The sequence below is a fragment of the Capsicum annuum genome, unplaced genomic scaffold, assembly GCF_002878395.1.
Source record: "Capsicum annuum cultivar UCD-10X-F1 unplaced genomic scaffold, UCD10Xv1.1 ctg998, whole genome shotgun sequence".
NCBI lineage: Eukaryota > Viridiplantae > Streptophyta > Magnoliopsida > Solanales > Solanaceae > Capsicum > Capsicum annuum.
Window position 1 is genome coordinate 3,171,771 of NW_025896076.1, and position 15,273 is coordinate 3,187,043.

Genomic DNA, 15,273 nt, shown 5'->3' on the forward strand with positions numbered 1-15,273 from the left:
ATTAAGACGACAACTATTCCTACCTTACTTGCATCACATTCAATCTCAAACATCTTATCAAAATTGGGTAATTGTAATAAGGGGGTGGAGCTAAGCATAACCTTCAAAGCTTCAAATATATTGGCTTGCTTATCATCCCATTTAAAAGTTTTATCCTTACGGATCACCTCGGTCAAGGGAATGACAATGGTACTAAATCCTTTGAAAAATCGCCTATAAAAACTAGCCACCCCATAGAAGCTTCTTGCTTCACCAATAGATTTTGGAGTTGGCCAATTCTTGATGGCATCTATCTTATATTCATCTACCTCGATTCCTCTTGAGATCACAACAAATACCAGGAAAACAACTTCGTTCATACCAAAAGAACATTTTCAAGATTAGCATACAACTTCTCTTTTCTAAGAACTTCAAACACATCACGCAAATGTAAGACATGTTCTTTACGGGATTTGCTATAAACTAGAACATTATCAAAGTATACCACAACAAACATCCCTAGGAACAATTTCATCACATGGTTCATCAACCGCATAAAGGTACTAGGAGAATTTGTGAGGACAAAAGGCATAAACAACCATTCATATAGACCAAACTTGGTCTTGAATGCGTTCTTTCACTCATCACCTAATTGCATTTAGATTTAGTAGTACCCTCTCTTGAGATCTATCTTAGAAAACATACAAGAACCATTCAGCTCATCAAGTATATCATCTAAATGGGAAATTGAGTGGCGATACTTTACCATTATTTTATTGATGGCTCGATAATCAACACGCATGCGCCATGTTCCATCTTTCTTTGGCCCTAGAAACACCAAAACTGCACATGGACTAATGCTTTCTTTGATGTATCCATTGTTGAGGAGTTCCTCAACTTACCTTTAGAGCTCTTTTGTGTCCTTTGGATTACTTTGGTAGGCCGGTTTGTTGGGTAATTGAGAACCCGACATAAAATTAATTTGATGCTCAATTGCCTGAAGTGGGGGTAATCCTTGGGGAAACTCCTTTGGGAACACATCTCCATAATCCTTCAAAACAAGGGAAATAGAATGGGGGATAGAAGAAGTAGAGTGGTTAGCATAAAAATCATGGGCTAGGAGGAGCATGGGTGTCTTCTCATCATGCTCTTTGAAAAGATCTTTGTTCCTAGACAACATCACCAAGGGACTCTTCTCTTTTAACCTTCCCTTCTCCTCTTCTTCATCACACTCCTCAATTTGGTCCTCCTTCTCACCTTGTTTCTTACCCTTCTCTTTCAATTCTCTTAATTTTTGGTAACCCTCATTCACTTGAGATGAAGAAAGAAGATGGTGAGTGAATTTCTGACCATTAAATGCAAAAGAGTACTGATTAGTCCTCCTATCATGCTTGCTTAAACGATCAGATTGCCATGGTCTTCTAAGAAAGAGATGACAACCTTGCATAGGTATCACATCACAATTCACCTATTCATGATAATTCCCAACTGAATCACCACTTGCCTATTCACCTTAAACTCACCACAATCATTTAACCATTGAAGCTTGTATGGTGTGGTATGTTTGGTCATGGGTAACTTCGAAAAATCAACCAAAGTTGCACTAGCCACATTAGAACAACTTTCGCTATCAATGATCAAAAAATATATATTTTTCTTTATAAGACAATTAGTATGGAATAGATTCTCCCTTTGACTAGACTCATCTATCTCCTTAATAATCATTGCACACCTCATAACAAAATTTGGAACCTCTTACTCTCCATCTTGAGGACAAGTATATTCATTATCCTCCTCTACTTGCTCATCTTCTTGGGATCCCTCTCCATTTTAGGATTTTTCATCATTCTCATCTTCTAATCCCACTTCTTCTCTAAGATAATACAATTTTCCTTCCTTAATAATCGCATTTCTCGGGTTGGTACATTCACCTGCCTTATGTCCCCACCCTTGGCATTTAAAACATTAAAAACCTTTAGGATTGAGAGTAGGATATTTGTTACCTTCATTCCTTAGAGGGTAGTTTGGATTGGTATTCTCTATGGGTTTTTTGTCATTGGACTTGTAGTCATTGATCTTGTTCCACCTTGATGATAATTTCTCTATCTCTTTACTTTTACTCCAAGTATTGGTAGATGAGTACCCTTTTGGTTTGTAAGTTGCCCTTTCTCTGATATCCCCTTCAATCTCCAAGGCTGCTTGGAAGATTTCTTCTATGGTATAAAACTTGTGGATAGTCATGCATGAGGAGATATCTTTGTTCAATACAACCTTAAAGCATATGATGTCATGATTCACGTTCTCTCAATGGTCGAGCTTTAAGATCAATTATTGGAATCATCATAATAGGCCATAACACTCTTGCTAACTTGCCTCAAGTTGTACAACTTTGCAAGCAGCTCATGTCTATACCACTTCGGAACATACCTTTGCCTCATGACTACCTTCAACGCATTCCATGGAGGGGGTTTTCCTTTATTCAACACATTTATAAATCTCTTGACATAATCCCATCATGTATTGATATACCCTTCAAAATGGGCTATGGCATAACAACTTTTCTTCTCTTCGGTGATATCATTAACTTGGAAGATCCTTTCACAAGAGGACTTCCATGAGAGATAAGCTTTAGGATCACTTTCTCCTTTGAAATTTGTAAGACTAAACTTGATTGAATAGATACCCACATCTAGATCCCTATTACCTTGTTTGTTCCATTGATCATAACCTTGAGGTCGGTTTACCAAGTTTCCTCTACCATTAAGTGCTGGACCAAATCTTTTTCTCCGACCTCCATAACCTCGTTGATCTATTGGTCTACATCTCATTTCCTCTACCAACATGTCAGCTACATCGAATGCTCTAAACTATGCTTATTTTTCTTTTCTTTCTTTCTCGTCTATTTGTATGGGTTGATTTTTGTTAAGGGGTGCTTGGAATGAGGGCATTCTGTTAAGTGGTGGTTGGTGTATTTAGGTTCTAGATTCATAATATTGTATTTGGTTGAATTAATATTGGAGTGGTCTAAAGGTATTTTGGTTTTGTGGATACGTAGTGGCTTGAGGAATGGAATCATGTGCTTGTATTGGTGGATTGATCATTTGGAGGCAGTTTTCCGAGGAAATATGAACCGACGAATTTAGAGCATGCCCACTAGTTGAAGCATTGAAGTGTTGAGGTATGGATAAGGATATGTTTTATCGACCTTCTACGATATCCACTGTTCTACTAATGAAGGATTCACTCCCTTCAAGAGAATACACTTTAAGATCTAGTGAGTTTATCTTAGCACCCGTAGAATCAATTTTACGATTGAGAGTTTCAATGGCCATTAAGATAGCATTTGTTGAGTGGTTATCCATTATTTTCAAAGTTTTGCCTTCCGTAGCCATTTTCTTATGAAGAAAGACACTAAAAAACAACAAACATGTTATCATTAGAGAAATTAACCTTACAAACTCTTCACTCCTTTGTTTAACTCACACTTGGATCACAAATGTTGAAAGATGGTTTATACTTCGTGTGGTAGTTGAGGTGTCAAGTTCTACTCTTGATCGGATTGGATTCTAGTTTGATGGACTCAAATAAATATATGAGCACTTGGATCAATAATTATAAATTCTATTAAAAAGAGAAAAGCTTGAAATAAATGAGACGATGAATGAAATGGGACTCAAGAACTAATCATCCAACTTAGTAGGTGGATTACTAGTTGTTGATAGTTTTAATAATCAAGAGTTGAATTTATGAATCAAATAATGAAACTAAGGAATAAAACTTGAGTAAATTGGAGTTTAGAAGTGTTAGAATGCATTTGGAACTTGAATTGGACGTTGGGAAGTCTTGACATACGTTTGGGAGGTGTCACACACCTTGAGCGCACCTATATAGCACTTTCAGCGCAGGTGGGGAAGGCTGCACATTGTTTTGAGCTATGAAAGCAGTTCCAACGCACCTCCAGTGCAGGTTGGATGCAGGAGAGACCCTAGACACTTCCTTGAGGTGCGGAACCAGGCTGGGAGCAGCTGTATCCACCTTAGACGCAGGTCAAGGGAAAGTTGGCCGCCACTTGCTTGTTCCAAGGCCAAAAATGCCCTTCTTGATGCCCTTTGTGTAATTTTCTCTTTGAATATTCTTGAAATATTTTTAGATGCTCAAACAAAAACACACTTTAAATCTTTTTATTCCTACTTTTTGGATCAAACACCTTCTTTTGGATGAATTTCAATATGAATATAACAATCTCCTCAAGAACATACCAAGAACACTAAGAACATCAATCTTTCTAACTTTATCTCCGGAGCTTGGAATGAGTTCAAAATTTGAACGTAGGTACTTTTTATCCTTCTAAAATCATTCCAAACATCAATTTATCCAAATTATTCATCAAAATCTTCATCTTTTCAATTCACCTCAAATGTCTTCAACCCAAGCTCCCAACAAGGATAGAACTCTCAAATAAGCTCCGATTTAACTCAAATTTGGTTTATAAACTCGTATAGTATTAGGGAATGCAAATGTAACACTAGAAACACCAGAAAACACAAAAATCAAAAAATTAATATATGACCTAAGATCTAAAACGTGAATAGTAACTTGTTTTTGTGATTTTCAATTTTTTGAGATGACTAGATCTAAGATTGACTTTGTAGGAACAAAATCAAACTCAGCTCTGATACCAAATAATACGGAATCAAATTATGAAAACTAAAGACGAAAAAAAAGTAAAGATAATCGATAAAACAGACAATTAGACACAAGAAAAGAAGTAACCAAGAATAAAAGAGTATGTCAAACTCTAATACCCTCAGTTACAATCTAATCGAACACCTAATACCTACGGTGACCAAGAGGGAGATGAACGCCCTGTAAACCAATGTTTCTAAACCAAAGTTCAATAAATGTTTTCCAATAGTCTCACTCAATGGAGAAGAATTCCTCAATTCCTCAATAATCAAGCAAAACTAAGAGAATGAGCTAGCCTCAAAAGTATTTATAGCTTATGCTAATTATTATAATTTTAGGGCCCAAAAGTTAGCCAATTACAAGATAAGTTCCACTAGGGGCTGTTTTTATTTGCTCTTGAAATGCAAGAGTGGATCAAAAGAGTATCCAATGCGCCTTGGGTGCAAGTCCTTTTCAGGGGGTTTTCTAGCCCCGTTTTTCCTTCACTTGCCTCCTCCAATGAACCTTGTACCAATGTGAGTGCGTTCATAAAAAAATAACACCCTCTTGATGGTAAGGATGCTTCTTCAAGTACCTCCCACTTCATGAACTATCCTTGAATCCTTTGAATCTCCCAGGCTTAACTTCTAGTGAATGGCGTGGAGCCAATCCGGATTGTATCATATCGTTAAGTAGTTTGGATAAAAATATCACTTATAAAAGTAGATTGAAATTATGTAATATTATCAATATTAATTAAATTATCATAGATGTCTTGTTCTGATCATTTATTAAATACTATTTAGTATTATGTGTACAACTATATTATGTCGCACATCTTGCACCAAGACCTCGCTGATTCTTCATTACTTACATTACAGTAGGTCGAAAAAATTATGCGAGGGATCTATTCATCCTACTGCATTAGTGTATCCGAAGAAGGTTGAGTAGACATGGGACATTTTGTATGACCACCCCCATGACCATATCATACACTATATAAGTAGGGTTATATGACATTATCAAAATACGTAAGATCCTATTTGACCAAAAACCAGTAATTGTTATGGACTTGAGGTGGAGGCCAGATACTCACACATTCGACCTACCCTTAAGAGGTAACTTTCACGCTACAGGATATGGATGTGTTGGTTGCACTATACATAGTCGGAGATCCAATTATATGTACCGATGAAAGGGATCATAATTTAGATTGGCATATGATGTTATGATATTACACTGGCTTGGAGGTTGAACTAGACACCATTAATGGGAATGATTGTATTTCTACTATAACAGTTCTGGATTATCTTCAACAATATCTTTTTCTTCATTCCATATAGTCAAGACTTTAGAGAGTAGGGTTTATAGCACCGCTCGACTGTATATGTGTTTCTTTTGGGAGGGATGCTATGCATAAATACATCTGACAGTATTTTGAGTTTGAGGTACTTATATTTACATAAGGACCTCAACAAAAAAGGAGACTATAGCTGGGGAACACTGTTCTAGCATACTTTATAGGTCTCTTTGTCGGATATTCATGTGAACGAAGGAGCTAGAAGGATTTTTTCCTCTTCTTCAGGTAACCTTTCTTATTATCTAAATTCAATTCGATTAGTTATTCTTTTTATTAAAAATAATTTTGATGTAATCATTAGATATGGATTTGAGAGAGGATTCGGTCCTTCTGGATAGAGTCGATTGAGAAGATAGACTAGTTAGTGCTACTATATGCTAGGTGTTGGTGTAATATACCATAAATTACAATAAATAATTACAGTTGAAAATAAAAGGAACAAAAGTGAATAAAATAAAATAATCTTCTTCTTGACTGAGGCACGGATATCTCACTTTCTTTAAGGAGATACAAGCCCACTGGGGCATAATCTACACCGATTCAGCAATATATCTCGTGACTTGTCCCCTCCAGGATACAACAACTGATAAACGATGTATAACTCAAACAACTCTGGATTAGTTGAAGAGTCCAAAGCCGCACCATAAGAACACCTTCCTTAAACATATATTTACTGCTTTGTATAGTGAATATAGTTAAAGACTTAGAATATTTTCTCTATCTCAACTCTTTCTTTCACTAATATAATAACTCTCATTTGTAAAGTGAATATAGTTGTAGACTTAGTATATTTTCTTTGTCTTAACTCTCTCTTTCACTACTACACACTATAATCTTTTTCACACTTATCATATTTCCTAGTCCATGCAATAACATGCAAGACCACCTCTATTTATAGGTGAGGCACTTAAGAAAATGCCAAACCATGCTAAATTTATAAAGGAATTGCTAACAAAGAAGCAGAAGGTAAGCTGTCAGTTGGTGGACAACATCTACCACAGTAGCGCTGTTTCTTCACAATCCTTAGTGCAGAAAAAGCCTGACCCTAGAGCATTTACCATACCGTACATAGTTGGGTCCATGAAGTTTACCAAAGCTTTATGTGACTTAGGAGCAAGTATTAATCTAATGCCCCTTGATATCTACCAGAAGCTTGGACTGGGGGAACCTACCTCCAAAATGATGTGTCTTGTCATGGTAGATAGGTCAGTGAAACGACCAATTGGTATATTACACAATGTGCCGGTGAAAGTGGAAGACTTTATTCTGCCTGTAGACTTCGTGATATTGGATTGTGATGTTGATTTTAAGGTAGACATCATCTTGGGTAGACCATTATTAGCCACGGGAAGAGTGTTGGTTGATATGAGCTCAATGAGCTAAAGTTCAGGTATGGAAAAAGAGAGGCCAGATTTAAAATGCATCCTCCTATGAAGTAGTTGAAGGAGATGAATACTTCTCGATCGTTGATGTATTCCAGGAAGATGGTAATGAGGTGGTGATTCAGAATCTTGACCAAGTCTGAGTAGTCGAGATAACCCAGTCATGCCATGAAATTAAATCAGGCGCTATTTGGGAGGCAACCCAATATTTTAATTTTATTGCACTTGTGTTTTTAATATTTGTAGCTAAGAGTCGTACAAAGGAGGTGAACTAGTTTCAGTCAACTTGAGGAGGATTGACATCAATTTTGACAGGTTGTCACAAGTATGACAAACCATGAGAAATAGCGTCAAAATACTCAAGTCAAAGCCCTATTCTATTAAGGCTGACAACAATTTTGAAGTGCTGTCAGGTATTTGACGCGCCGTTAAAAATGTCGTAAAGCCTAGCTTAAAAATTTTGGGCTAACCCAGCCCAGTCACAGCTGTTCACATTCCCACGTACCATAGGTCTTTTCCTATTAGTTTTAATTTTCTTTCCTTAGAGAGTTATTTCCCTTGCTTTGTCAAGTTTAATCCCTTCTGAGTCAAAATTTTAAGACTTTCCTTGTTGAAGCCTGAGAGTTAAGCCAAGAAATCTTCTACCTCTCTTATCTCATTCTTCTCTCACTCATAAGTCTAAGTGCTTAGAGTACATCAGCTAAAGTTTCAACATCCAAGTATAAGAAAAACTTCAACTTTATCTTTCTTTGGATCAATTGTGAACTACAAGAAACCTTGGTTTCAAAAGAGTGAGCTAAACCCATTAACATGCTTCAAGCCCCTTCAAAAATGAGGGTTTGTAGGGGTATGCAGTATAATTTCGTGGAAATCTCACTAAAGAACATGACCTAAGTTGAAATTGAGAATAATGATAGAAGAAAAATCAAGTAAAAGAAGTTAGAAATTGTAATGTTGTCTGACGACAATTTTTATGGCCTTGCACCTGTGTGACAGCCATTCAAAAATGCAATCAAAAGCTGAGAAATTTTTTAGATTCTGAATAAGGTTGACAATGCTTTTAAGCACTGTCACACCTTTGACGACAAATCAGAAAGGCCGTCAAACCTTGGAACTAAAAATAGTGTTGATGTTTAATTGAGGTCATCCTTCTTCTTTTCTTGTTTGATTATAAGTACCAATTAAGGATTTCTACGTTGTACAGAACTGAGCATGACATCCAAGAGGAAGAATCCAACCACACCAAAGAAAGCAGCTATAGATAATGTGCCTTTATAACTTGTCAATGAGGGCTCTGATTATAAAGATGAGGAGCCTTTGCTCAGATGGAAAAGAAAGAGGACTAGTCCAAAGACTCCACCTCCACCTAAGCCTACTGAGGTGGAGGATACTGATGATAATGAGGTGACAACCTCATCTGAGAAAGCTTCGGAGGAACAAGGATCAGAACACACTGAGCAGAGGTCTGAGAGTACTAAACCAGCAGTCAAAACTAAAGATTTTGAGAGGCTTGCAACTGAAGAAACTGAGTCTGAATCACCATCTTCGGATCACCAAGGTGATAAGGATTATTTAGTACAGGGAAATTCGGTGAAATAAGAAAACCCCGAGGTTAGTAACAATGTGAGATGGCGAATCCATGGGGCTAAAATGATTTATTTGGATAGACTTTGTAGAACAGATCGATGAAATGCCAGAAGGCCAATTCTAGAGGAGAAGAAGATTATCACTACAGGGTTGATCAGATGCCCTGAGGTTATGCATAAACTCTAGGAGTATGGTCTGGAGTGGACTACTAGGGGAAGCAATATTTACTGTCCTTCGTTTGTCCAGCATTTCTGCGTGAAGTAACAGGCTACGATGGAAAATATATGCAAAGAAGGGGATAAAACTTTAGTATAAGCCTCTCCTGACCAAAGTTGTAGTACGTGGAGTGGGGTGGATGTATCAGTTGCCACCATAAATAGGTTTCTTCATGGGCCAGCCTTCGTCCCATGAGCTACCTCACCTATATTCTATGCCCGATTGAAGCATCGAGAAAATCAGCACAAGTGGCTAGCGACACTCATAGCAGATGGGGAACTGGAATGGTTGATAATCCAGCAGAAAAGATTTCCAAAGCATCTCTAAATTCAGAGGCAAGTATTTTGGGGGGGGGGGGGTTTAATACGGATTCATCTGATACTCACCAAGGGCGACAACATATTAGGGGATGATCGAGCAATATTGGTTGCAAGCTTGACAGATAAAACCCCCTTGGATTTTGGAGAAATTATAGCAGAATAGATCAAGATTTGACTCGCAAGAGCTGATGCTACATATCTATTCTCATGCCTGATTACTAGGTTGTGTGAAGCAGCTCATATTTCTGAGATTTTAGGTATTAATGATGAGATGCATGCCAAGAAGACTCACAACCCTGTCAGCAAAAATGAAATTCGGCCAGGCTTGCGACTTTATTAAAATGTAGGGTGTGCAACAGATCCTCCAGTCACTGAGACTGTTTCAGCACCAGATGTTGGGGTGCAAAGCCCCGAAACTGTATCACCACCACCACCAGCACATTCAGCTCAGGAAGGTTCAGTGCCTCAAAGTGAGCTGACTGCTTCAGTTTCTCTAACAGTAAGAAGGTTGGAATTTTAGCCAATTGATATTATGAAGGTGGCCAGGCTAGCAAATTGGTGCGAGATACAACTACTGGCCTTCACCAAATAATTTGCTGCTGCTGTAGACAAAAGATTTAAAGCTGTACTCGATCCTACACTAGAACCTTTCATGACTTTGCCAGTGCGGGTAGCAGATCTTGAGAACAGATTCAATACTCGGGCAAGAGAGATGATAGATACTGATATTGCTACTTTTAGGGATGCATTGTACAAGGTGAAGGCTGAGGTTGGGATATTGCAGTAACACCAAATTATGGTGCCAACAGGATCAACTATACATGATGTTGAGGAAGACATTCCTATAAATGATCTTACTACGAACTCCTCAAAGAAAAAGAAGAAAAAGGGGGAAATGAAAGGCAAAAACAAAAGAGATGAGCCTGATAGTGAAGAAGAGAGAAAGACTAAAAAGAAAGCAAATAAGAAGGCAGAGAAGGAGAACTTGAAAAGGGCAATACTGGAGTTTATGGCTGAAATAGAGAAATGGGAAGCAACCATCAGAGCTAGAGCTGCAGGTGCTTTATCGAGCCAGGCTCCAGCTACTACAAAGGCAGATGTTATGAGTGGGGAAAAGATAGCTGATGATGTGATGGCAGGGTCGGAGACCTAGAATCCACAGGCTTGACTGATTTTAGGTATATTCTAACCCTTGGTGCTTTTTATTTCTTGATTTTAAGTTAAGGGTATAGGGAAACTGTTGTTGTAACACATTCGGTGGATAATTAGGAGTAGTGCAAATACTTGAGGTAGTTAGCTCGTTTAGTGAATTTTGAGTACGTCTCCAGTGGTCTGATATGTTGTGAACTGTGTGAAGTGCTTCTAGTGTGACCACTATGTATCTATTTATGGTACTAGTGTGGTAAATAGATAACCTGTAGAGAACAAATGCATGAAACAGAGGAGTAGTGATATGCTATATACTTGTGTGCCATATGCATGTAAGGTCTTACTCAGTTCCCATTGTGCGTTAAATCTAAAACTTGCTCAGTTCGTCGTGTCATAGTCATAGGATAGGCATTTAGCAACGGATCATAGGCCATTTTTTCATGTTAACCCATATTAGCTTAAATGACCATCCAAGTGTGAACAATATCCCTTGATTCTTTTTTTTGAGCCTAAATAGCCTAATTCTTTCTTGTACACCTTTCATATTCCTATTATATCACAATGAACATGTTTTGGCCCTGGTTCTCCTTGGACATTGTGCACCTTGACTTTGGCAAATAGCCTAAGTTGAGGGTGGCTACTATAGGGGTGCTTGATGCATTATGAGTATGAAGAGAGGGAAAATAAAGAAAATGAATAACAAGTTAGGTATAGTGAAAAAGTATATAGAAAAGAGAAAAATGAATAAGTTGATCTAATGCGTGAACAGAGAACACCCATCTTGAGACTACTTGACAAATAGAAGAGGGAAGAAAAGAAGGTCAAAAGTTTAAACCCCGTGAGTTAATGTAGTACCAAGGAGGTATAGTCACTATGAAATACCCTTGAATGTCATACTAGCCCCTAGCCTACGTTACAAACTTAGAAAATACCTATAGTGATGCTAACTGACTTATCTGAAGACTTCAGTACTGACTATAAGGGCAAGCCTATGGCATTAGATGCGCAATGTTAGAACTTTGTTCTGAGAGTGAGTCTTACGTTCATCCCTATGTTAATACATGTAAATCTAAGTGAAAAAGAGATTTCTTTATGGTGAGGGCACACCAGGTATGTTGTTATTAACTACTTTGTTCGGAGAATGTAATTTAGGTATGTGATAGGTTATTATTGCTGAGATTTTTGCCATATATAGATGCTTGTGAGTTACATAGTTGTTTTCAAATATTAGACACAGTTTATTTTATTTTGATTAATCATGGAGATGGTGCATGTATTCTGAACTGATAAGAGTAGTTAGCTGCCGAATTGTACTTTGTTTATTCCTAGTTATGTTTTGGTTGCTTGAGGACAAACAATTATTTAAGTTTAGGGTGTTGATGTGTGAGTCAATGCTAACATATTTGATGCTTTTAACTCTGAATAATTGTGAAGTCTTAAGCAAATTTTGTACTTTTTGATCATTTTTTGTATGTTAATGCAGATATAAGTATCGGGGAAGAAACCAAAGGAAAGAAGAATAAAACAGTTTAAAGCTGGTGGAAATAAGCTGAAATATATCTGACGATCATTTTGAAGTACCATCATACATGGGACAGGCTATCAAAGTCACCTTCAAGATTAGACAGAATTTGAGAAGATTAGATGAAATGTGACAATGATTCGGAAGGGCCGTCAAATATTTGTGATCTCGTTAAATCACCGTCAACCAGAGGGCAGAGTATGCTAATTTTTAGTGAAATGTGATGCTAGTTTGCAAGCTCCATCAAGATCTTTGAAACTCCATCAGGATTACCATCTGAAGAGTCAGATGATAACAATTCATTGGAATCTTTGACGACATCTGGCATATGTCGTCAGGTGTCTGACGCAATGTCAAAAGCATCGTCGTCTAATTCAAAGAGAAAACTAAAACTTTAATTTTGTTTCATTTATTAGGTTTGACTATTTAAAGACTTGTTTTAGGGTTTTTAGGAATTAGTCATTATCTAGGAGACATTAACTCTGAGAAGAGAGGGACGTATATTGCTCTCTTTCATTAATTATTCTTCTTGTTTCTTATCAACAATTTTTAGTCTTCCACCTTGTGATTAAATTGAAGATACTACTTGTTGTTTTTCATCCATTCGTAAGTTGATCCTTATCATCATGAATTCAACTTGTTATTTCGTTCATTAAATAATGAGTGGCTAATTCTATTAGCCAGAGTTCTGGGATCCATGAATTAGGGTTTAATATGATGCTAGGTGTGTAATGGATTCCAAGAGTAGTAGAACATCTTGTAATTCTGTTGTTTTAACTGAAATCTAGTGGTTGCAAATATTGGATTATGCCTTAGGTTTTATTTGCTTCTAACGGAGAAATAGACTAGAGGTCATGAATTATCAACAGGGACTCAGAAGCTACAGACCTTTTGTTTAATGATTGATACCATAACTGGATTAATCTACTTGAGATAACATCCTTTTGGAAATTGATAAGTTATCTAAGTTTGAGAGAATTAGATAATAAATTGTCTGGTAAGGTCGAAAGATAAGTCAGAAAGTATCATAGTCAAGGATAGTCTGTTGTTCTACATACTTCAAGAATCCCAATCATTGCCTAGTATCTGTCAACTCCCAAAATCCAGGGTGAACATAACTCTAGTTTCCTATTTATCTTGATTACAAACACTGAAGTATTGAAAGTGACATTTGACTTTCTGTGAAACTTAAACCCCCATCCTTCGAAAATAGTAAACTATCAGTAAAGCATTTCGTAAACAAATCGAAGTTCAAACCCTATTACCTGTGGGATTCGACCCTAACCTAGTTGGGTTTTATATTGACAATGATCTCTTACACCCATTCAAAAGTGTAATTTGAGCGTTATCAAAAAATGGCGCCGTTGCAGGGGAATACGATTGTAGACTAGAAGTTTGTATGAAAAAATTTGTTGATAGTTAAGTTTCCTTGATTTATTTTTATCTATTGTTTTCTTTTATTATAGGTACTATGTTGTTTATGTCAAACACAAGAAGTTCTGGAGAACCACTATTACCAATCAATCCAAAACCTCAACTGATAGGAAGAATGACTAAACAATAGGAAGCACATCACCAGAACCCTGATGATAAAGACTTGGGTGATAAGGAATTGCTGAATCCTCAAAACCTAAGGGGACCTAAATAAGTTGCTGCACCAGTACAACAAAACATCAACAGAAATCATCCAGTCCAAGGAAGATATGGGCAACAACCTATGCAATATGAGGTTGATGAAGATGATGAAGGAATAGATAGAGCTGGTGCAACGGGTGCTATCAGTCCTCCACTGTTGGCACCAGGTGCAAAATTCAGCATAACAAGTACCATGATCCAACTCCTGCATCTGAAAAGATTATTTAGAGGCTTGTCTGGTGATGATCTGGACATGTATTTGGTGAACTTCATCATCATTTGCAAATCCTTTGACAATCTGGGAGTGAGCCAAAATACGATTAGGTTGAGATTATTTCCTTTGTCTCTATTTGGGGAGGCAATAATGTGGTTGAATGAGTTAAAGCCTGATTTTATAACCAACTGGAGACAGTTAAAAGATGTGTTCCTAGAATAGTTCTTTCCACCCTCTAGAAGAGTACAGTTGAGGGATGAAATTAGCAACTTCAGACAGCTCCCGATTGAAGCACTGCACAAAACTTGGGAAATATTTAAGAAGAAACTTGAACAATGTCCGAACCATAATATAATGGAATTTCACTTGATGGATACCTTGTATAGATCTTTTAACTCTGTGACAAAGCCTATTGTTGACAATGCTACAGGTGGTTCGTTTATTGACCTCTCTTTTCTAGATGCTTTTGACATGCTTAATAGAATAACCAAGCAGAGTCGGGCTTGGAACTCTAGGGATTCTGTAGTGGATAGCCCGACTATTGCTAGTGGTATTATTGTGGAGCAGCGTAGAAGGGATGAGGAGTGAGATCAAGATATGACCCACTTGAAGACACAGATGGACTTGCTGGCCAAGTACTTGCTATCTGGAAAAACTAAAATTGTTAAAGCTATGGAATCTCAGGGTACTATGTCTACAAGTGTTGATTCTAAGGCAAACTATGTGAGTAATCGGGGGGGTTTCCGAGGCAATAGCCAAGGGAACCAAGGTCGGACTTTCTATGATAAACCTGATTATAAAGATAGGGATCAGGGATATTTGAAAAATAATAATGACAGGAGTGGTTTGTATATTCCTCTTGGAAGTCAGGATTCTGCGATGACTAGTTCTAGCAAAATGTCCATGGAGGAGATGATGAAAAAGCTGTTGAAGGGAGTTGAAGCTACCAACTCAGGGGTAGCTACTATGAAAAGTGAATTTTCTACCCTCAATCAGTTGGTTAGCTCATACTCTACTTTTATTAATCAGTTGGAGCAATAGATAAGCCAACTGTCGGTTACTCTGAACCAGAGAAAAGCTGGTACTTTACCTAGTGATACGGTTCAAAACTCACGGACTGATGGCTCTTGTTTAGTTATTACTACTCGGAGTGGAAAGATATTATCTGGCCCTTTTATGGGCAAAGCCGTAGAGAAGGAGGTAATTGTTGATGAATCAGAAGGAAGCAATCCAGTAGAGTCTGA